Here is a 23,630-nt window from a genome sequence, read left to right as displayed (position 1 = left end):
CCGTGAAGAACCCTCTTCTATGCTGGTGCAGAAATTGTCTTTCCTCCAAACGAAGAGAATGCCCCCTTGTTCTTGTCACAGTCCTTGATACAAACAGTTCATTGGAGAGATCTCTGTATTGCTCTCTGATATACTTGTACATATATATTAAGTCTCCCCTAAGTCTTCTCTTTTCTAGAGTAAATAGACCAAATTTTGATAACCTTTCTGGGTATTGTAGTGAACCAACTCCATTTATCATTTTAGTAGCCTGCCTTTGAACCCTTTCAAGCTCAGTAATGTCTTTCTTGAGCACCGGTGTCCAAAATTGCCCACAATACTCCAAGTGTGGTCTGACGAGTGATTTGTCCAGAGGGAGAATTATGTTTTCATCTCGTGTCCCCAGACCTCTTCTAATGCATCCCATGACCCTATTTGCTTTGGTGGCAGCTGCCTGACACTGGGAGCTCCAATTTAGCTTCTTATTGACTAAGATAAGTCTTTTTCCATGTCTGATTTCCCCAGCAGTTTCCCATTTAGTAAGTAATTGTAGCATCTGTTTCTCCTTCCCATGTGCATAACCTTACACTTATCTGTGTTAAACCTCATTTGCCATTTTTCAGCCCAATTCTCCAATTTACTCAAATCTGTCTGTAGTTGCAAACTGTCCTCCTTTGTGTTATCTACCTTACATAGTTTTGTATCATCTGCAAATACTGATATTTAAGGCTAAGTGCACACGTACCGGAATTCTCGCGGAAATTACCGCGAGAATTCCGGAATTCCAGTCCACGGGAAAATCGCATTTTAAATTCCAGCGATTTTCCCGTGGAAAAACTAGCATTTTGCAAGCATAATTAGCTTGCAAAATGCTAGCGTTTTCCAAGCAATCTGTAGCATCGCTTGGAGAACTGATTGACAGATTGGTCACACTCGTCAAACATAGTGTTTGACAAGTGTGACCAACTTTTTACTACTGAGGCCGCCTATCCAGCATCAGTAGTAAAATATAGAATGTAAAAAAAAATAAAAAACGGTGTTATTCTCACCCTCCGACGTCCGGCGCATCCGTTCCCAGTAATCCTTTGCGAAAATGCCCGCGATGACGTCAGTTCTCGCGGGATCACGACGTCTCGCGGTAATTCGCGATGACGTCGCGCGAATGACCGCGAGACTTCTCGATCCTGCGAGAACGGACGTCATCGCGAGCATTTTCGCAAAGGACTACTGGGACCGGAGCGTGGAGAGAGGCGGGAAGGCTGCGCGGGACGTCGGAGGGTGAGAATAACAATATTTTTTTATTTTAAATTCTATTTTTTACAGGGATATGGTTCCCAAAGCCCGGAGGACAGTCTCCTCTCCTCCGGACTGTGGGTACCATCCGCAATTGTTCTGCTTACTTTCCGCATGGTGTGCACAGCCACATGCGGGAAATAAGCGGAACAATGCATTCCTATGGGTGCGGGATCACCGCGATTCCGCAAATTAATGAGCATGCTGCGGTTTTTACCGCAAAGCGATTCCGCCGCGGTAAAAACCACAGCATTAGCACAGCATTGCGGAATCCCATAGGAATGCATGGGATGCTTATTTTTCGCGTTTTCGCGGCAAAATCGCGTGGTTAAAACCGCCGCGGAAACGCGAAAAAAATGCAACGTGTGAACTCAGCCTTACTGTGTAAGCCATCCACTAGATCATTAATAAATATATTAAATAGTAGGGGGCCCAATACAGAACCCTGTGGTACCCCCCACTAGTAACCCTAGCCCAATCTGAGTATGCACCATTAATAACCACTCTTTGTTTTCTATCACTAAGCCAGCTACCTAATCATCTACACACATTTTCCCCTAGCCCAAGCTTTCTCATCTTACTTACCAATCTTTTATGTGGGACAGTGTCAAATGCTTTAGAGAAGTCGAGATAAATGACATCCAATGATTCTTCTTGGTCCATTTGAGAGCTTACAAAAAAAGAAAAGAAGCCAGCGCTGCTTAAGGTTAGAACGCATAACATAAAGTGCATATGCACATAATATCTAACTGTATTCAAAATGAGATATTTGGCAAAAAAATTGATCAATTCAATTGAGCCACCCCGCCGCGCCAATGCAATCTCATGTGGGGGGTCCTACTCTACGTTTTTAATAAACACTGTGCCATTATGGCCTCCTAGATACATTAAAAGCAAGACCACTTTAAGTGCAATCCGTACCTGAGCATTTCTGGATCGCTCCCATGAAGCCAGAAAAAGCAAGTGCAGATGAAGGCCAACCAGGTCTGAATGCAGACATATCAGGTTTAGCCTCCACACATTGCCCGACCAGCAAACATAGATGAAGGGCAATGCAGGTTCAGACACAGGTGCACAATTAAATAAAGCTTGGGGCAGGGCGGGGCTGCTGTGTGTATGCACAGCAGCCTAGATCCATCACAGTGAACACAGAAAAAATGGCGAGCCTGACATGTCTACATTCAGACCTGGTTGGCCTTCATCTGCACTTGCCTTATCTGGCATCATGGGAGCGATCTAGATATGCTCAGGTACGGATTGCACTTAATGTGGTCTTGCTTTTAATGTATTTAGGAGGCTGTATGGCACAGTGTTTATTAAAAACGTAGAGTAGGACCCCCCACATGAGATTGCCTTGGTGCGGCGGGGTGGCTCAATTGAATTGATCAATTTTTTTGCCAAATATTTTGAATACAGTCAGATATAATGTGCATATGCACGCTATGCTATGCGTTCTATCCTTAAGCGGTGCTGGCTCCTCTTTCTTTTTTTTTTATTTGAGAGCTTACATCCTCATAGAAGCTGATCAGTTTAGTTTGACAGGAGCGATCCTTCATAAATCCATGTTGTCGTGCGCTGGCCGTGCGCTAGTAGGATTTTGACGTGCGCTGCGCACTTTTGAAGGTGCGCCCGTGTGCACCGAACGCAGCATGTTGCATTTCAGCGCACTCGGCGCACCTTCAAAAGTGCGCAGCGCACGCCAAAATCCAACTAGCGCACGGCCAGTGCACGATCTGCGCACCCTATGCTAAAGATAGGGTGCGCAGATCGCAAGCGTCCATGTGCGATAGTAAGCGGCGATGACCGGATGGGGCGGGCAGGGAGTCGGCAGGGGGCGGGGCTTAGCGGTGCCGTGCGCTGCGTGGAATAAACGCTAGTGTGAAACTAGCCTCAATGGGGAGTTTACATTATCACTCTGCATTTCCCCTGGCAAATCCTTTTCCTGTGTGAACACTGTTGAGAAAAAAGTATTTAAAACATTTGCTTTTCCCACATCGCTCTCTATGATTTCACCCTCATTGTTCTTTAAAGGGCCGACACCATCAATTTTAATCTTTTTACTGTTTATATAATTAAAGAATAGTTTGTTTTACTTTCCTTAGCAATGAGTCTCTCAGTTTCCACTTTTGCTAAATGTATTTGTTTTTTACACATTTTATTTTTTTCTCTATAACTTTTTAATGCTTCTTCATTGCCTTCTTGTTTTAGCTTCTTAAATGCCTTGTTCTTGTTATTTATTGCCCTTTTTACATCCTTATTTAGCCACATTGGTGTTCTCCTGTTCCTAGCCCTTTTATTTCTGTACGGTATGGCTAGCTCGCAGTGGGTGTGTAAAACTGATTTAAATATTTCCCATTTATTTTCTGTGCTCCTATTTTTGAGGACATTGTCCCAGTCAATTCGGCGAAGGCCCTCTCTAAGCTGATCAAACTTTGCTTTCCTGAAATTCAGCGTTTTTGTAACCCCCTTCCAGGGCACCTTACTGAAGGACAAGTGGAATTGTTTTATATTGTGGTCACTGTTCTCTAGGTGCCCATCGACTCGTACTTCTGTTATTCTATCTGGCCTGTTGCTTAAAATTAATTCCAGAAGGGCTGTCCCTCTAGTTGGGCCCTGCACAAGTTGTGACAGATAATTATCCTTGGTCACAGACAGAAATTGGTTTCCTTTCTGAGATACGCAGGTTTCAGTTTCCCAGTCTATGTCGGGGTAGTTGAAGTCCCCCATAATAATCACCTCATTGTGATTTGCTGCTTTGTCTATTTGTTTTAATAATACATTTTCAGTGGTTTCTGTTATATTTGGTGGCTTATAACAAACCCCTATGAGGATTTTATTACTTTTCCCTCCTTGTATCTCCACCCATAGAGACTCCACCTCTTCATTTCCCTCTTGTATATCTTCTCTTAGTGTGGACTTTATATATAGACAGACTCCACCCCCTTTCCTTTTTTTTACGATCCCTCCTAAACAAATCATATCCTTGCAAGTTAGCCGCCCAGTCATAGCTGTCGTCTAACCATGTCTCAGTTATTCCTACTATGTCGTATTTTTCCTCATACATTACCAACTCCAGATCTTTAATCTCATTGGTCAGGCTTCTTGCGTTGGTCAGCATGCAGAAAAGAAGTTTTGCTTCATTTTTCTTAGCTTCCTTCTGAGTACCCTGTCTTGGGTCCTCTTTACCACATCTAGTATCCTTGATTAGTTTGTCCTTCTGCTGCATGTTCTTGTCTGCTGTTTTTCCTCCCATCCCCTCTTCTTCCAGTTTAAAGCCCTCCTGATGAGTGTGGCAAGTCTTCTGGTGAATGTGTGTTTCCCAGGTTTTGTGAGGTGTATCCCATCTATTACGAGAAGTCCATCGTAGAGGTAATTCACGCCATGGTCCAAGAATCCAAATCCTTGCTGCCTGCACCACCGTCGCAGCCAGTTGTTCACCTCTAGTATCCTATTCCATCTTCTGATGCCATGGCCATCGACTGGGAGGATTGATTAGAAAACAATCTGTACGTTCCGTTCCTTTATTTTCTTCCCCAGAATTTCAAAGTCTTCGCAGATAGTTGGTAGGTCATTTCTTGCTGTGTCGTTTGTGCCTACATGTATCAGTAGGAAAGGGTTGTCGTCCTTGGATTTGAGGATAGTTGGTATCCTGTTGGCCTCATCCTTGATTTTTGCTCCTGGGAGGCAGCATACTTCTCGTGCGGTTATGTCCGGCCTGCAGATAGTTGCCTCCGTGCCTCTTAGTAGTGAGTCGCCCTCAACTACCACTCTTCTTTTCTTTCCGGACGCACCGCTTGTTACTCGTGAGTGTTTTTGAGTGTCATTTGTTTCCGCTTTTGTTGACAGAGTAACTTTTGTTGATAGTGTGTCTTCTCTTGTAGTTACGGTATCATCCTGAGCTGTGCCATTTTCGTTCTCCAGCCTGAGGGCTTCATATTGGTTGCTAAGCTGTGTGGGTGGTGATGACCACTTGATCCCTTTGCTTCTTTTCTGTAGTAATTCTTAATTAATGAAGTATTCAAAAATAAAGAACAAAAAGGCAAAATTCATAAACGGAACTAATCTGTATATCATACTTCTGTGGAGTATATATGAGAAAGCGCAAGTTCAATTAAAGAGCATAAGGGCAGAATGACAGTTTAGGCCCATAGCTATAAGTGCATTTAACCCCTTTACCCCCAAGGGTAGTTTGCACGTTAATGACGGGCCAATTTTTACAATTCTGACCACTGTCCCTTTATGAGGTAATAACTCTGAAACGCTTCCATGGATCCTGGTGATTCTGACATTGTTTTCTCGTGACATATTGTACTTCATGTTAGTGGTAAAATTTCATTGATATAACTTGCGTTTATTTGTGAAAAAAATGGAAATTTCAGATATAGTGAGGACATGATGTTAGACACAGTGTTTAGACCAGGGGTGGGGAATCTTTTTTCCTCCAAGGGCCATTTGGATTTTTAGACCATCCTTCGGGGCCGTACAAACTCTGCCCACAATTTACATCCTGACTCTAGCACTGGTGTTAGGATGTAATCTTTCATTGCATGCCCTTCAGTGTTCATTAGTGAACACTGCATGTGTGTGTGCTAACAGAGCAAGAAGAAATTCAGTTTGGCAATCAAAATACAGCTCCCTGCCCAAGAATGCGGTCCCTGAGAATCTGCCCGGGGGCCTGATAAAAGGTCATCGAGGGCCATAAATGGCCCTGGGGCCTGAGGTTCCCCATCCCTGGATTAGACAATCGCCGGTGTTTTCTAGAAAGGCTGGCGTGATGTCAGGAGAAGAAGCGTATAATTGGGTGTCATCAGCATAGAGATGGTACTGGAAACCAAGTCTACTTATTGTAGGGGCAGTGTACAAGGAGAAGAGGAGGGGGCCTAGAACCGATCCTTGAGGAACCCCAACAGTAAAGGGAAGGTGAGAGGAGGAGGAACTGGCAAAAGATACAGTAAAGGAGCGGTCAGAGAGATAGGAGGAGAACCAGGAGAGAACGGTGTCCTTGAGGCCAATGGAACGGAGCATAGTGAGGAGGAGCTGATGATCTACAGTGTCGAATGCTGCAGAGAGATCCAAGAGAATTAGCATGGAGTAATGACCATTTGATTTAGCTGTTAGTAGATCATTAGAGACTTTAGTGAGGGCAGTTTCAGTAGAGTGTAGAGAGCGGAAACCGGATTGGAGAGGGTTGAGAAGAGCGTTATCAGAGAGATAGCGGATAAGACGGGAGTGGACCAGTCGAAGGATGGTTTTTTAAGTAGTGGATGTATGATGGCATGCTTAAATGAGGAGGGAAAGATACCAGAAGAGAGAGAGATGTTAAATATTTTAGTTAGGTGAGGGGTGACAGCAGGGGAAAGGGGCTGGAGTATATGTGACGGAAATGGGTCACTGATGCAAGTGGTTGGGCGAGAAGATGCAAGGAGCCTGCTTACTTCTTCTGTGACTGGTTCAAAATCAGAGAGTGAGCTATATACAGTGGGGGAGGGAGGACAGTGCATGGTATGAGGTGATTGGGAGATAATTTCCTGTCGGATCTGGTCAATTTTTTCTTTGAAGTAATTGGCCAGATCGTCAGCTCGGAGCTCCGTGGTTGGGGCCTGTACTCTTGGGTTGAGTAGAGAATGAAAATTGTCAAAGAGACGTTATTGGACAGTGAGGTGATCAGGGTGTTGAAATAGGTTTGTTTGGAGAGGTGAAGGGCAGTGTTGTATGTTCTAAGCATAAACTTATAATGGATGAAATCTTCGTGTAGATTGGATTTTCTCCACAGACTTTCGGCGCACCTGGAGCACCGCTGCAGGAAGCGTGTTTGCAGGGTGTGCCAGGGTTGTCACCGTCTGTGTTGTGGTGTTCTATTTATAACGGATGCAAATTCATCCAGGGCACTTTGAAGTGTTTCATTGTAATGCTTCAGTGCAGAATCAGGACATGAGAGGGAGGGGATAGGGGCCAATGAAGACTGCAAGTTCTTCATAAGTTTCTGGGTGTTAATGGCCTGTATGTTTCTATAAGTATGGACAGTGGGGGTGACCTGAGCAGCCTGGCAGTTCTTGGTAGAGAATGAAAGAAGATTGTGGTCAGAGAGCGGGAGAAGGGAGTTTGCAAAATCATCCACTGCACAAAGCCAAGAGAAGACCAAGTCGAGGGAGTTTCCGTCTTCATGCGTTGGAGAATTAGTAAGCTGCAAAAGGCCATGTGGATGTGGATAAATGGCAGCAGAAAAAAAATGCAGCATTTACACTACATGTGAACATGGCCTTAGAGTGTTCCTGCAACTGCACAGCAGGGATCCAGAGCTTCACATTCTGCGGTCTCCCATTCTCCACCGACCGCAGAGGAGCTTGCTCAGCAGTTCCATCGTTCCCGACACTCTGCTCAGACCAGCTCTGTAGGTCTGGTTGTTGCTGCCACCTCTAGGCCAGCAATAGCAACACAGGCTGCTCAGCAGCAAGCCACTCCAGAGGCTAAGTCCTTCCGTAGGCTCCAATGAGCATGCTCACGAGACGATCTCCCATTGGAGATCGGAAGTCACATGCACAGGTCCTTCTCCTGATCTGATTGGTCCATCTCAGGGATCTGGAAGCTTCTGGAAGGTCCAGGCTATAAAAGGTTTGCATGGCCGCTCGGCCATACGCTAGTATAGACTCTAGATGCTACCTGTGTGAATGATGACGGATGCATGGACTTGCAAATGACTCATTAAGATTCCCCTCCCTCTGATATTACTTGTGTGGATAGGGAACTAGTGATAGAGTCAGCGCCAGTCAGTGGCAAGCTACAGGCCACAGTGCATATCATCCACGGTACTAGCGTCCGACAGTGTGCCTGCTACCGGGCACTGTCGTCTTGTGGCAGTGTCTGTCGCCACGCTGCAGTCAGCAATGCTTATTGGCATCCGCGGTTGCGACGCCGTACGCACAGTAGGTCTAGAAGGACGCTGACCCTGTGTCTTGGGCCCGAGTCCTGTGACCATATACCGTGTGTGCATTCCGCTGAGACCTGTGAGGTCAAAAGGCTCAGCATTTGTGTTTAACGCCTTGGCGTCTCTGTGAATTATCAGAGTCCGCCCAGCGCACGCCGGGTGACGTTCAACCCACGTGCGCAATACCGCCATATTGTGCGTCTGCCATTACATAGCAGCAGTGTAACACCTCTGCACGGTGGACCCCGGGCGGCGAACGCACTTTCTATTATTTATTATTTAGTGCGTTCCGCCGTCAATAACATAGAGTTTACATAGATAATTATATCACAGCTTGACAGCCACTCAACTAAAACTGATTTCTGTTTAGTTTCTGTTAAAAAAAAAAATCACCGTGAACACACGGTAGCTAGAGTTAAGTGAAACGGGTCGGTCAAATTCAAAAGTCGCCAACTTTCGCTAAAGTCGGGTTTCGCCGAGCGAAACCCGACCATAGCGTGAGGTCGGCCATGCGGTCGCCAACCCGAGCGCCAAAGTTGGATTTCCCAGAATGCTTGCACGTGACTTTTTTCAGCCCCTGAGCAAGGACGTACACTGTGGGCAACGAGATGACATGTGCAGCGACCGGGGAGAGAGAAAGCGAGAGAGAGAGAGATTTTGCGCACTTTAAAAAAGCGGTTCGGCATGTAGGTGTGTTAACTGTCCTCCACTCCCTGCCGACTTTGCTTCCCCATTGACTTGCATTGGGTTTCGTGTTTCAGTCGAGTTTTAGGAGCAGAAGCTCAACCAAATCCTCTTCATAATCTCACATCTCTAAGTTTGGAGGACTTTTAAGCTTTAACATAGCCATGAAGGAAATCATGGAATGACCACAGTCAGCACTTAAGTGTGGCACCAAAACCAACATTAGTACATGAATGCAGTGCCAGAACCATTGTCAACACATGAATGCAGCGCCACAACCATCAGTACATGGATGCAGAACCAGAAATACCATCAGTACATGAATGCAGCACCAGAACCACATTCAGTACAGCCATCAATTGTAATGTCAAGTTAGCCCCATATATAATTGTAGTGCTTGAACCTATAATTCCCAGTATGTCATTAACAATGATAAGAAGACTCTGGGAGTTGTTGTTATCAGTTTGCGGACCATTTTATACTGTATCATTCAAGAAGCATCATTTTCCTCACAAGTTCACTTTAACCATTCCCTATTAATTAATCTCTCTCTTGTAATAAGCTGTACTCCCAGTAGAGTGATTACAATAAAGTCAGCAGTATGAACAGCACTCCAAGTCCTGACTTTTTTCTTTTTGTTTTCACACAGGGTGCAAGCCTTGTAGTGGATTGTCCCAGACAGCCTTGGGGTGGATAGTCCCAGACAGCCTTGGGGTGGATAATCCCAGACAAGCCTTGGGGTGGACAATTTCAGACAAGCCTTGAGGTGGATAATCCTAGACAAGCCTTGGGGTGGATAATCCCAGACAAGCCTTGGGGTGAATAATCCCAGACAAGCCTTGGGGTGAATAATCCCACACAGATCGTTTGGTGTAAAATCCCACCACACAAGAACAAAACTATCATTCTATATTCATGCATCCATGTGAATTGTCAGTGTGTTGTCCATTTTTTTTTCGGCCCGTACACAGATCCATTGAGTATGTCCTATAGTAATCCTCAAAATCAGATCAGGATATGCTCAGAGACTCACAGATCTCATGCTTAGATCCATGATTTTCACAACTGTGTGAATGGATCCATGAAGTCCATGCGCCGTCCGGTAAACTATCGTGCAGCACACTAAGATTGCACATGGATGTGTGAATGTAGCCTTTGAACAAAGAGGCAGCTCTCCAAGCTCGTAGAAAACAAGTGTATTAGTCCAACGTGCGATGGTAAAGGCTGATGTGGCCGATACCTTGTATGCTCGACTAATACATTGCTTGCCACAAGCTTGGACCACCGCCTCCTGCTTATTCTGATAGTTTTAGACTGATACGAGGCTGTGACGCGCCCGAGGGGCTGTGGGATATTCGGTACCGGGCCCGTTAACTTCAATGGCAGATGTCACATCGGCGGTGACCCGGTCCGTGGCCCCAAGCGGTCATGTAAAAGGGGTAGAATTGAATGGGGATAAAGTTTATGTAGTGATTTGTGATGCCAGTTGGAGTGTTCGACTGTAGTATAGCCGGCACTGCAGATGATCCCTGGGGGAGTAGATGGTGATGGCAGTGCAGATGTTAAAACCCTCTCCAACCAGGGCAGGACCCCCAGAGATTGTGATGCAAGTAGAAGGCATGAAGTAATAAGGCAGGAGACAAGGAAAGTCACTTTATCATTTACTGGTTCAGGTGCAGTTCAGAGGAGATATTACAACTCTCACCAGGTGACAGTCTGCTCTGGAGAATGGGAGTTATCTTTCCCTGCTGTAACTCAGTGTAACCTCCTGCTATTCTAATCCCTTCTGGGACCAAGGCTTTCTGGAGTTTAGAACTTCCCAGTATTGCCTCTACTCACTGTGTATTTCAACTTCAGCAACTTGCAGTCTGAATCCTTTGTGACACAGCTCAAGTTCCCACTTGCACTGTCCTTCACTGATTCCAGGTTATTGCAGTATTTCTGAGGGAAAACACTTTTCTGCTGGTTGTGTAATCCCACGCAGTCTCTCAGCTTACCACCAAGCTCTGAAAGCATCTCACTCCTGGATCAGCCACATGTCATCGTGGCGTCCAGGCGTACTTCCTCCTTCTTCACCCTGAGAACTACAAGTCGGCCCCTCCCCCTCCCAGTTAGGGCATGTCTGCAAAGCTCTCAGCTTCAGACAAATGAGGGAATGAGGCAAATTGTGTGTGTGTCTAGCAGAGAAAGCATAACTCCCATTGCTCACAAAACACATACAGAACAGTACATATTTAACCCTTTTGTGGCGATTAAGACGCAGGGCGCCACAGCTGCACCTCATATTCCATAGTCTGTGTTCTAGCTCTTATGACTTGTCTGGATTTGTATAATTTTGTGAGGAATACATGGAAGGGTGAATTGGGGAGATGGTTAGACCTAAACCCAGGACAAGCTTTACTTTGAGCACCATGTAGTGCACCAGAAGCTGTGGTGTTACATTTAGGGTAGAGGTCACTTTGACACTGATGTGACTTTCATACTGTATAAGGCACATATATAAAAGTTGAATGCCACCAGCCTCCTTTATGATTAGGGTTAAAGAGCAGCTGATAGGATTTCTCTATCATGTGAGCAGCACTGGAGTAAAGGTAAGAAATCTGCTTGTTTCCATGTGTCTTTATGTCTCAGCATTTATGAGGACAGGAGCCTGGCCGTGAAGATTGCACGGTGCCCACTCAGCACATTATATTCTGGGATTACAGGTTTGTTTTGGCCATTGCCATTATCGTGTGATCTCAGCTGCTCGTCACTATCATTATGGGATCACGCAGTAATAACCTCGGTTATCGACACCGTTATCATTCTGCAGATACTAGAATCCGTGCACAGCAAAACCAACTATGTAGCTATTATTAACCCTGTAATGCCCACTTCATATACGATATATGTTTATAAAGGGCGGTCCGGGCCCGTGATCTTATATAGAGAAGACCAATTTCCGGTGTCAAAGGATGAAGTGTAAGAAGCACTTACAAAATGGTAATAATTGAGAAATCATTACTATTAAACCTTAAATGATATCCAGTGATATGGACCGGCAGCCTCATGCACACAGCACTATTACAGACCTGTTAGGGGCCACACTGTTGGGGAAAGCCTTACTCTGTATGGGACCCTGTTTGCTCCCCAGACTATGGTGCAATTACATACAGTCCCATAAAAGAAAAAAACAGCGCTACACTATTATTAAAGAATAAGGTAGAGGTTTTTGTGTGTTGCCACAATCTTAGTACTGCACTCAGTTAAAGGGTTATTTCCAATATATGGTAAGTTACCTCCATATACTCTCCCCTATAGTCCAACCTGTAAGTAAGGATCTGTTTACACAGATGTAACAGGAGGAAACTTCTACTGATTGGCGGTCGTATGAATACGCAGACCAAAGTAAATCATACACACTGAGCGATGTATTCTAGGTCTACACTAGTTGGCTCAGTGAGCATAGGCTGACATAGTTCTTGACAGTGCGAGTCCTGTTTATACACACAACCTAGGATGAAAGCAAAATGAGCAAATACCCATGTAGAAAATAAGTTAATAGTAATAGTGCATGTGAATAACATAGGGTTTACACAAGATAGGATATCGCCATGATGCAAAATGCCCTCGGTGTGGGATTGATGAGGCACATGTGATGCATATAATGTGAGAATGTAAACAGATTGGCCTATTTGGAATGAGGTCATCGCCTTGATAGAAAGGGTGTATGGAGGGAAAGTGTTAGCAGATCCCCGTATATGTATATTAGTATTATTTGAAGATGGAGTGGGTCCCGACTTACTCCTATCTATAGGTATCTCTGGTATCTTATTTCAAGCACGTAAACTTCTCGTTAGACACAACCTCCATCTATGGGTGACCTACAATGAAGAATAAATAATAGACTCCTCTTTCCAACCAGATTGTATCATAAGCATAACTCTATTCACAAATTTGAAAAGATATGAGGTCCTTGATTGGATCCTCCAGGGCGCCCACAAATCTAATTAGAGATAGAATATTTACAATGCTATCCCTTAATTGTTACTCCTCTTTTTTTCCTTCTTTCTCCCCCTTGCTACTTATTCTAGAATTATGAAGGAGAGAATGGCTAACTAAATCAATTATTAACCTTACATAAGATTGTAATATATTTGGCGTGGCAAGATGGCGTCTACATCCTGGAAGAATGCCCTGGAGTCCTTGGAATGTGAGGTGGTTGCACTGAAGACCATATATGGAACAGACCTAGCATGAACCTATCACAGACTGACATGATGGCTGCTGAGAAGCTGTGCCACCTTTCCTGCCTGTTGCATGATCTTTTGCTTGCACTAATAAAGTTCAGTTCTGTGCCAGCTTTTGCTGAGAAAGGGGCACACATCTGACATTCAGTCCGATGTATTTCTTCTATGCATGCACTTGGCTCATATTTATCAAGTCAGGGGCAGGCAATCACTAAGATCTCACCTTAAGAGATCACCCCAACAGAACAGCTCTGAAAATGAAAATGATCCTCTCTGGAATATTGGAATTTGGATTTAGGGTGGTTTACGGAATTGAAGTTCAGATACTTTGTCTATGATTTACGCTATGGAATTATGGAATTCATGTTTTTGAAAAATGGAAATTTGGAGTTTTTCAATAAAAATTATTTGATTTAAAAAAAATAACATAGGATACTTAACACTATTTTGATCAAAAAAGCATAAAAATCATCCCACCACGACAAGGTGACTCAATCAGGATGGTCCTGTCTATAGTGTAAAACCTCTCTATGTGCCATCAGGCCTCAATAGTGGGGCAGAGCAGGACCCAGACCCAACTGTTCTGCACCTGCCCATGGAAAGCTATATAGACATAATGCAGTACCTAAAAAAGGGGGACCCACTCCCCGGTATGTACAAAACGCTAAATCAAAGGAAAGAAATGAGCCGGAACATATGTTGGTACAAGCGCAATGTGTAGGTTCACATTCACTCTGTGGCCATTGAACACACAGGACCTAGGATAAAAACAAAATGAGCAAATACCTTGCACTCAGTAAATAAATAGTAATAGTAAATGGAAATAAAACACAGGAGGCTTAGTTTACATTGTTTTTATCAAAAGAAAGTGCAATTTGTCTATATAGCTTTCCATGGTCAGATGTCTGGGTCCTGCTCTGCACACATCTATTTTAACAAATGGTGAGATGAACTACAAGAGTTGGGGTCCATCATGATTGGTTTCACATTGTCGCAGTGGGATGGCTTTTATACTCTTTTGATCAAAATAGTGTTAACTAAGTCCCCTATGTTATTTACATGTTCTATTACTATTTCTTTACTTACTGCAGGGTAATTTCTCACTTTGTTTTTATCCTAGGTTCTCTTTGTTCAATGGCCACAGTGTGAATGTGATCGGCAGCCTGTTAACACTGCAAGATAATCAGGAAATTAGTGTTCTTAACAAAACTTACTGTGCCTTGAAATAGTTTTCATATCACCTTGAACTTTTCCACATTTATTTATGTTACACCTACAAACTTAGAAGTATTTTATTTGGATTTATGTAATATACCAACACTAAGTAGCAAGTGTTTGTGAAGTGTAAAGGAAATGATATGCGGTTTTCTAATTATTTTAAATATATAAATCTGTTCAGCCCCCCTTAGTCAATACTTTGCAAGATCACCTTTCACTGCAATTACTGCTGCATGTCTTCTGGGGTTTGTATCGACCAGCTTTACACATCTAGAGGCTGAAATGTTTGCCCATTCTCCTTTGAAAACTTGCTCTCGCTCAATGAGATCGGATGGCGGTGTTTGTGAACAGGAATTTTCAAGTCTTTTCATAGATTTTCATTGGGATTTAGGTCTGGAGTGTGACTGGGCCATTCAGACACATGAATATGCTTCGATCGAAACCATCCAATGTAGCTCTGGCAGTACTTTTAGAGTCATTGTCCTGTTCAAAGGTGAACATGCACCCCTGTCTAAAGTCTTTCACATCCTCCAACAGGTTTTCCTCCAGGATTGCCCTGTGTTTAACACCATACATCTTCCCATGTACTCTGACCAGCTGCCCTGTCCCTGTCGAAGAAAAGAATCCCCACGGCATGATGCTGCCACCTCCATGTTTGATGGTAGGGATGGTGTTTTCACAGTTATGTGCAGTGTTAGTTTTCCACCACACATAGTGTTTTGCATTTAGCCCAAAAAGTTCTACCTTCGTCTCATCTGACATGAGCACCTTCTTCCACTTGCTACATGGCTTTTTGAAAACTGCAAACGGGGCTTCTTATGGCTTGCTTTCAAAAATTTCTTTCTTCTTGCAACTCTTCCATAAAGGCCACATTTGTGTAGTATACAACTCATAGTTGTTCTGTAGTCAGATTCTCCCACCTGAGCTGTGGATCTCTGAAGTTCCTCTAGATGTAAGTTTAGATAGATAGTAGACAGCCATGTCTTGGTAGGTTTGCAGTTGTGCCATACTCTTATCATTTTTTGATAATGCATTGAACTGTGCACTGTGAGATGTTCAGAACTTGTGCTATTTTTTTAAAACTGAACCCTGCTTTACTCTTCTCCACAACTTTATCCCTGACCTGTCTGGTGTGTTCATTGGTGCTCATGATGCATTTTGATCTTTAATGTTCTCAAACAAACCTCTGAGGCCTTCACAGAACAGCTGTAGTTATACTGAGAAGAAAATATGCATAGTTGGACTCAATTTACTAATTATGTGACTTCTGTAGGCAATTGGTCACTCAGAATTTTAGACAACAGGGGGCTGAATATACATGCACGTCTCAATTTTCAGATTTATATTTTTAAAATAATTAGAAAAGCATTTAACTTTTCCTTTACACTTCATAAATACTTGCTATTTTGTGTTGGTATATCACATAAAATCCCAATAAAATACATTTAAGTTCGTTAGCGTAACATGAAAAAATGTAAAAAAGTCCATGCGTTATGAATGCTTTTTCAATGCACTGTGTTTATAATTATCTTGCAGGACCCCATAACAGTCCTATGGGCCTGGATGCAAAATTTGAACCTGGGCCCCCCAGCATGTTAGTCAGAAGTGTGGGCCACATTATTGTGCTAGATCCTATAAAGACATATATATTTACTTCCCTCCCATTAAAAAAAAAGAATAGAGTCCATTGATTATTATCAAACAGAGTATTAACACTAATTTTACCACCAGACATTATACACATGAGCTCAGTAGATTGTACAAGTGAATATAGTACAGGTAAAACCAGTAACAAATCTAAAGGAAGTAATTAATTTTCATTTTTCTTCTTCATCGGGCGCAGACTGCTTTGACTTCTTCCAGCAAGGTCTTGTCTCTACAGAACACGAGATTAGTGCAGCTTCCACATTTTGAAAGACCCTCAGCATTATGTACAGGTCTTAGAACATTTGCTCTTATCCAAACAAGGTCTATTTTTGAGAAGACCTTGCATATCTTGGTAAGACAATGCTAAACCACCCACTGCATCCATCACACCAGAATGGCTCAGCAGAACAAGTTCAGGAGATCATCACCAGGTCACCTCCAGTCCAGATCTTTCACCAATAGAAAACATTTGGCACGTAATGAAACAAAAAATCCGGCAAAGACCCCGAAACTGTGGAGCAGCGAGAATCCTCAGACTAGAATGGGACAACATCTCTCTCCCAAAAGAACAGCAATTGGTCTCCTCACTTCCCAGATGTCTATAATCTGATGTAAAAAATAAGAGAAGATGCTACACAAGAGCTGGATGGACCAGACACAACGTTCTTGAGATGTGTTGCTGCTCATCTAAATGAGTTAATTTTTCAAATGGAATGGAAACCTGTCTAGTCAACAATCTGTGGTGAATAAATTATGGCTATAAAACATTTCCAGATCATTGCTTTCTTGTTTTCTTTATATTTTGCACAGTGTTCCAATTTTTGGGGAATAGGAGATTAATTATGTTTTTTCTTTTAGATGAAATGTTCTTTGAGGCAGAATCTATTTCAGTGATTTTGAGGTGCACAGTGTTATCATATTTTGCTTAGAGTGAAATCTATAAACACAGGAAGACATAACCCAGAAGGATCTTACAGGCAAAATGCAGACATTTCCTATACAATCTGCATTGGTCCATGTACAAGGTTCATCTAAAGACACGTACAAGGTTCATCTAAAGTGAAACTGCTGGTTATCAGTATGTGGTCTGATGTTCCTGGATAATCACAAGCCCTCAGGTCAGGTCTGTAGAGTGCAATTAGCACAATTACGGAAAATAAGGGTGCATTTATAGTGCCTGATAAAGGGGAGTGAGCGTGACTAGGAACTGATTGGCAGGCCGCCAGTCACCTGATGAACAAAAATCTAAGCTTGGTTAAAATCAGGGTCTCGGCATAATATTAAAGGCATTGTCCAACCCTGGGGTACAAGTCTGCAGTCACTCTGTGGACACGTGACCGCAAGTATGTGATTTACATACTTCCGGCCACATTCTGACTAGATGTGTCCAGTCTCACTTACTACACTTGTATTGAGTGAGGCCATGCAGGTCTAGCTGGCACGTGATTGCATGTATGCAAATCACATACTTGCAGTCACACGCTCACTGCTCTTGTCTCCGGCATCGGAGAATTTGCAGAAATGTACCCTAAGGTCAGACAAACCCTTTAAAATGGAATGTGGTCAGTTTGTCTAAACAGGCCGCTAAACAACCGCCAATCACCTTACATCTACAGTGGCTTGCAAAAGTATTCACCGCCTTGGCATTTTTTGTGTTTTGCTACCTCACAACCTGAAATTTCACTTTTTTTGAGGTTTTGTATCAGTTCAAGTAAACAGCATGCCTACCATTTTCTGTGTAATTGTTTATGAAAAATATCTTGACAGCATGATGCTGCCACCACCATGTTTCACTGTAGGGATGGTGTTCTTGGGGTAATGACCTGTGTTGGTTTGGTGCCGACATAGCATTTAACTTGGTGGCCAAAAAGTTCAATTTTGGTCTCATCTGACCACTGCACCTTCCGCCATACATTTGGGATGTCTCCTACATGTCTTTTGGCAAACTCAAAACGAGCCTTACAATTTTTGTGTGTAAGTAAAGGCTTTTTTATGCCCACTGTTCCATAAAGGCCACCTCTATGGAGTGTAATGCTTATTGTGGTCGTATGGACAGATACCCCAGTCTCTGCTTGGGAATTCTGCAGTTTCTTCAGGGTTACCTTTGGTCTCTGTACTGATTCACTGATTAATGCAAGTGACCCCATTTTGGAAACTAGACCCCCTATGGAACTTATCTAGATGTGTGATCAGCACTTTGAACACCCAAGGGCTTCACAGAAGTTTATAATGCCCGGGCGTGAAAATAAAAAATCATATTTTCTCCACAAACATGATCATTTAGTCCCAAATGTTTTATTTTCCCAAGGGCAACAGGAGAAATAAGGACACCAAAAGTTGTTCTCCAATTTGTCCTGAGTACACTGATACCCCATATGTGGGGGAGAACCACTGTTTGGGCACACAGCAGGGCTCGGAAGGGAAGGAGCACCGTTTGACTTTTTCCAAACTAAAATTGGCTGGAATTGAGATCGGACGCTATGTCGCGTTTGACAAGCCCGTGATCTGCCTAAACATTGGAAACCCCCCACAAGTAACCCCAGTTTGGAAAGTAGACCCCCTACGGGACTTATCCAGATGTGTGGTGAGCACTTTGAACCCCCAAGTGTTTCACTAAAGTTTATAATGCCCGGGCGTGAAAATAAAAAATCCTATTTTTTGCCCACAAAAATGATCTTTTAGTCCCCAATTTTTAATTTTCTCAAGGATAAAAAGGGAAATTGAATCCCAAAAGTTGTTGTTCAATTTGTCCTGAGTATGCTGGTACCCCATATGTGGGAGAAAACTACTGTATGGGCACATGTCGGGGCTCGGAAGGGAAGTAGTAACATTTTGGAATGCAGACTTTGGTGGAATGTTCTGCGGGCGTCATGTTCCGCTTGCAGAGCCCCTAATGTGCCAAAACAGTAGAAACACCCACAAGTGACCCCATTTTCGAAACTATACCCCCTAAGGAACTTATCTAGATGTGTGGTGTGTTGAGCACTTTGAACCCCCAAGTGTTTCACTAAAGTTTATAATGCCCGGGCGTGAAAAAAAAATATTTTTTTTCCACAAAAATGATATTTTAGTCTCCAATTTTTTATTTTACCAAGTGTAACAGGAGAAATTGGACCCCAAATGTTGTTGTCCAATTTGTCCTGAGTACGCTGGTACACCATAGGTGGGGAAAAAACTGTTTTGGGCACAGATCGGAGCTTGAAAGGGAAGTGGTGATGTTTTGGAATGCAGACCTTTATGGAATAGTCTGCAGGCGTCATGTTCCATTTGCAGAGCCCCTGATGTGCCTAAACAGTAAAAAAAAAACCCACAAGTGACATCATTTTGGAAACTAGACCCCCAAGGAACTTATCTAGATGTGCCCCCTTTGGAACTAATCTGTTTCCTGTAAAGTAAATTAGTAGTGCATGGAGGTGTGGTATAATTTGAAGCAATTCATCATACACAGGCCAAGTTTTTCGGGGCAGGTGTTGCATTGATAAATGGTGTCCTTGCGTATTCCCCTTTGTAACACACTCGGCACCATTTTTGCAGCTTACCTTTTCTTCCAGTTGGCGGGATCACCCCAGGAAAATGCTGACCTGGTGCGATTTTTGTGTGTAAGTAAAGGCTTTTTTATGCCCACTCATCCATAAAGGCCACCTCTATGGAGTGTAATGCTTATTGTGGTCATATGGACAGATACTCCAGTCTCTGCTTGGGAATTCTGCAGTTTCTTCAGGGTTACCTTTGGTCTCTGTGCTGATTCACTGATTAATGCTCTTCTTTCCCAGACTGAGAGTTTTGGTGAACAGCCCTCTCGGTACCTCGCGCAGAGAGGGATTTGTAGAGTGGAACGCTGGTATAAAAATTATCAGTGTTGAGGTGATAACCTTTATCCAGCAGTGGGTGCACCAAATCCCACACAATTTTCCCACTCACTCCCAGGACAGGAGGACACTCAGTGGGTTCAATCCTGGTGTCCTTTCCTTCATACACTCTAAACCTGTGGGTGTACGTGTGGCGCCCCCAGGAGTGTGGTCGCCACAGTGGCTTTGTCTTCCTCCAGGGGAGGGTAATGCCAGGCTTGGAGGCAATGATGGGTCTCTCTCGCAGTCAATCCATACATGCAACACAGTTCCACTCCAGGCCAGCAGGGGGAACGCTGAACCAGGATTAAGGGGAGGGGTGCCCTCTGAGGGCCAAGAGGAAGGAGTGGTCAGTTAGTCTGCGGAGGGTGAAGTGTGCAGACGTGTAGGAAGAAGCTGGAGGTTGAGCTAGGAAGAAGAGCTCCCTCAGCTTGAGAGCGCACGAACTGGAGCCTGGTCTCCACGGCTGTACAGATACTAAGGGTCCTACAGCAGATACCAGAGGAGTAGGAGGCTGTAAATGCCCTACTCCCATCTAAGACTTGAGGCACAACAGCAGCTTGGATAGAGAGCCAGGACTCAGAGAGACAGGAGTCCCCGAGAGAGGCTACAGCTGTCTGCCGTGCAAGTACGGTTCTTGGGAACATCTGACAGGAGGAACTTCAGAGTAACTTAGTACTGGAGTGTGTGACGTTTTTGGTAAGAGCTACGTCGGAGAGTGGACCCTCTGGATCGCGGATCCGGAGCCCCAGGGCCGAGCACACCAGGTGAAGAACGACCCCTATACAGGGATCGTTTGGGGCAGGACCACAGGGGACGGAAGCGCAACAGCCGGAACCAAGAGGGACGGCTCCACGGACAAATAAGGACTAGGGAGGAGGTTGGCTTAGATATGGGCCCGGGACTGGTGGACAGAGGAATGTGACACAGGGCAAGGCAGTGAGACAGAGCGTGGACAAGATGAACTACAGCGGCATGTAACACAGGGCACGGCAGGGAGACAGAGCATGGACAGGGGGAACTACAGAGGCATGAAACACAGGGCACGGCAGGGAGACAGCATGGACAAGAGGAACTACAGAGGCATGTAACACAGGGAACGGCAGGGAGACAGAGCATGGACAAGGGGAACTACAGAGGCATGTAACACAGGGCACGGCAGGGAGACAGAGCATGGACAAGGGGAACTACAGAGGCATGAAACACAGGGCACGGCAGGGAGACAGAGCATGGACAAGAGGAACTACAGAGGCATGTAACACAGGGCACGGCAGGGAGACAGAGCATGGACAAGGGGAACTACAGAGGCATGTAACACAGGGCACGGCAGGGAGACAGAGCATGGACAAGGGGAACTACAGAGGACTGTAGCGGCCAGAGGGTGCAGGAAACTACATGATCATCAGGCGTCCTCCTCACAGCGAGGACGTCTGAAGTATCCTAGGACCCGGAAGTGCGTCCCCCTGTCCTGCCCCTCAGCACCGCCCACCGCTGGAGGGAGAGAGCGGGAGGGGGCGCGCGCGTGCGCGCGACAGAGAGCGGGTACCAGGAGCTGCAGTGAGGAGGAATGCAGGACGAGCGCGTGCATGGACGGGGGCGCGTAGGTAAGGAGACGCTGCGGCGTGCGCTGCTGCTGGAGGGGCATCGGCGGGCATAGCCGCCGATGTCACAGTAACCGCCTCCTTACGTCCTCCCCTATTCCCCTACGTCCCCCTGTCCTATTGAAAACCTTTTCAGAATTAGGGGGGCATTGATATTCTCTCGAGGCTCCCAGGACCTTTCCTCGGGGCCAAAACCCCTCCAATCGATACGAAAAAGGGTCTTTCCCTTGACTCTTTTCATAGCCAAGATGTCTTTGACCTCAAAGACGTCGTCCGAGCCAACTGGTGAAGGAGAGGCGATAGAAACTGGTTGGAACCGATTCAGGACTACGGGTTTCAAGAGCGAGACATGGAAGGCGTTGGGAACCCGGAGCGAAGCAGGCAATCTCAGCTTATAAGCCACTTCATTAATGCGTCCGATCACTTCAAACGGCCCAATGTACCGAGGACGCAACTTGTAAGAGGGAACTCTCAGACGGATATGTCTGGTTGAAAGCCAGACTTTGTCACCCGGATGGGTCTTTTGTCCGCATGTTTCTTGATTCGGTTATTGGCACTCTTGAGCGCTTCCCTGGTCTCCCTCCAAATCTGCGAGAATTCCATTGCGAGTGAATCTGCTGTGGGCACTCCCGTAGACGTGGAAAAGGGTAGCGGAATACCTGGATTCTGACCGGTTACCACAAAGAATGGTGACTTGGCGGTAGATTCGCTGGGATGGTTATTGTGCGAGAATTCAGCCCAAGGTAGGAGCGCGACCCAATTGTCCTGATGGGCATTGGAGAAGTGATGTAAGAAGGTAGTTAACACCTGATTAATTCGCTCCACTTGCCCGTTGGTCTGAGGATGGTATGCAGAGGAAAAGTCGAGAGATGTACCCATTAGCCGGCAGAGAGCCCTCCAGAAGCGAGAGGTAAACTGGACCCCCCGATCCGACACAATCCGCTGAGGAAGACCATGCAGCCTGAAGATCTGGTGGATGAAGATCTCGGCCAACCTCGGGGCGGATGGCAGTCCCGGTAAGGGAACAAAATGGGCCATCTTGGAAAAACGATCTGCTACGACTAAGATGGTGGTACATCCAGCTGAGCGGGGTAAATCAGTCACAAAATCCATAGCGATTTGCTGCCAGGGAGCCTCTGGAACTGGTAATGGGTGAAGAAGACCGGAGGGCAAAGCCCTAGCGACCTTGTTCTGGGCACAGGTTGTACACGAGGCTACATAGTCCATCACATCTTGGCGAAGCGTGGGCCACCAGTAATACCGGGAAAGCAGCAAGAGAGTCTTCTTAGTCCCAACGTGCCCAGCAACTTTGGAGGAATGCCCCCAGCGCAACACCTCCGAACGTCTGCCTTGAGGGACGAAAGTTTTACCTGGCGGAGGAGTGGAAAAATTCACAGGAGCCACTGTGATCATCTTAGCAGGCTTGATAATATAGGATGGGTCTTCATCCTTCTCTGGAGACTGTAACGACCTGGAAAGGGCATCGGCCTTGATGTTCCTATTACCAGGTCGAAAGTGAAGTTGAAAGTCAAAGCGGGAGAAATACAGGGCCCACCTGGCTTGCCGGGCATTGAGTCTTTGGGCAGACTGCAGGTAAGCCAGATTCTTGTGGTCCGTAAGGATGGTGAAGGGATGTACAGCCCCCTCGAGTAAATATCGCCATTCAGCCAAGGCCATCTTAATGGCAAGTAATTCCCGGTCTCCAATGGAGTAGTTGCACTCCGCAGGCGAAAAGGTTTTAGAGAAAAAAACCGCAAGGGACCAGACGCCCGGATGAGGCCTGCTGGGACAGGACCGCCCCAGCTCCGATGGAGGAGGCGTCCACCTCTAGGACGAAGGGCCTGCTGGTCACTGGCCGATGCAAGATGGGTGCAGATGCAAAAGAACGTTTCAGAGCCAGGAAGGCGTCTTCAGCTTCGGGGGACCAGCTGTTGGATTTCGTTCACTTACGGGTCAAGGCCGTGATGGGTTTGGTAACAGTAGAAAAATGAGGCACGAATTGACGGTAATAGTTTGCGAACCCAAGGAACCGCTGGATGGCCTTTATCCCCACTGGACGGGGCCACTTGAGTACCACACTGAGTTTTTCGGGATCCATCTTCAGACCGGAATCGGTGACGATATATCCCAAGAAGGGCAACGACGTCTGCTCAAAAAGGCATTTCTCGATCTTGGCGTAGAGTCGATTCTCTCGAAGGTGATGCAA

General features: G+C 45.2%; 1 long non-coding RNA gene across 2 annotated transcripts; it reads left to right on the top strand.

The window, feature by feature from the left end:
• Positions 1 to 2,153: 2,153 nt before the first annotated feature.
• LOC141097245 (uncharacterized) lies at positions 2,154 to 16,742 on the top strand. Of its 2 annotated transcripts, none has more exons than XR_012233903.1 (2): positions 2,154 to 2,522; positions 12,955 to 13,251. It is a non-coding gene; the product is annotated as an uncharacterized lncRNA (long non-coding RNA). The 2 variants fall into 2 exon arrangements; XR_012233904.1 differs by lacking the exon at positions 12,955 to 13,251 and adding an exon at positions 16,172 to 16,742 and having other exon boundaries at positions 2,375 to 2,522.
• Positions 16,743 to 23,630: the final 6,888 nt, after the last annotated feature.

Source organism: Dendrobates tinctorius, unplaced genomic scaffold (assembly GCF_039654945.1).
Source record: "Dendrobates tinctorius isolate UK_male_01 unplaced genomic scaffold, ASM3965494v1 ptg000083l, whole genome shotgun sequence".
NCBI lineage: Eukaryota > Metazoa > Chordata > Amphibia > Anura > Dendrobatidae > Dendrobates > Dendrobates tinctorius.
The sequence above is the reverse complement of the archived record's forward strand: the minus strand, read 5'-3'. Positions and strand labels throughout refer to the sequence as shown.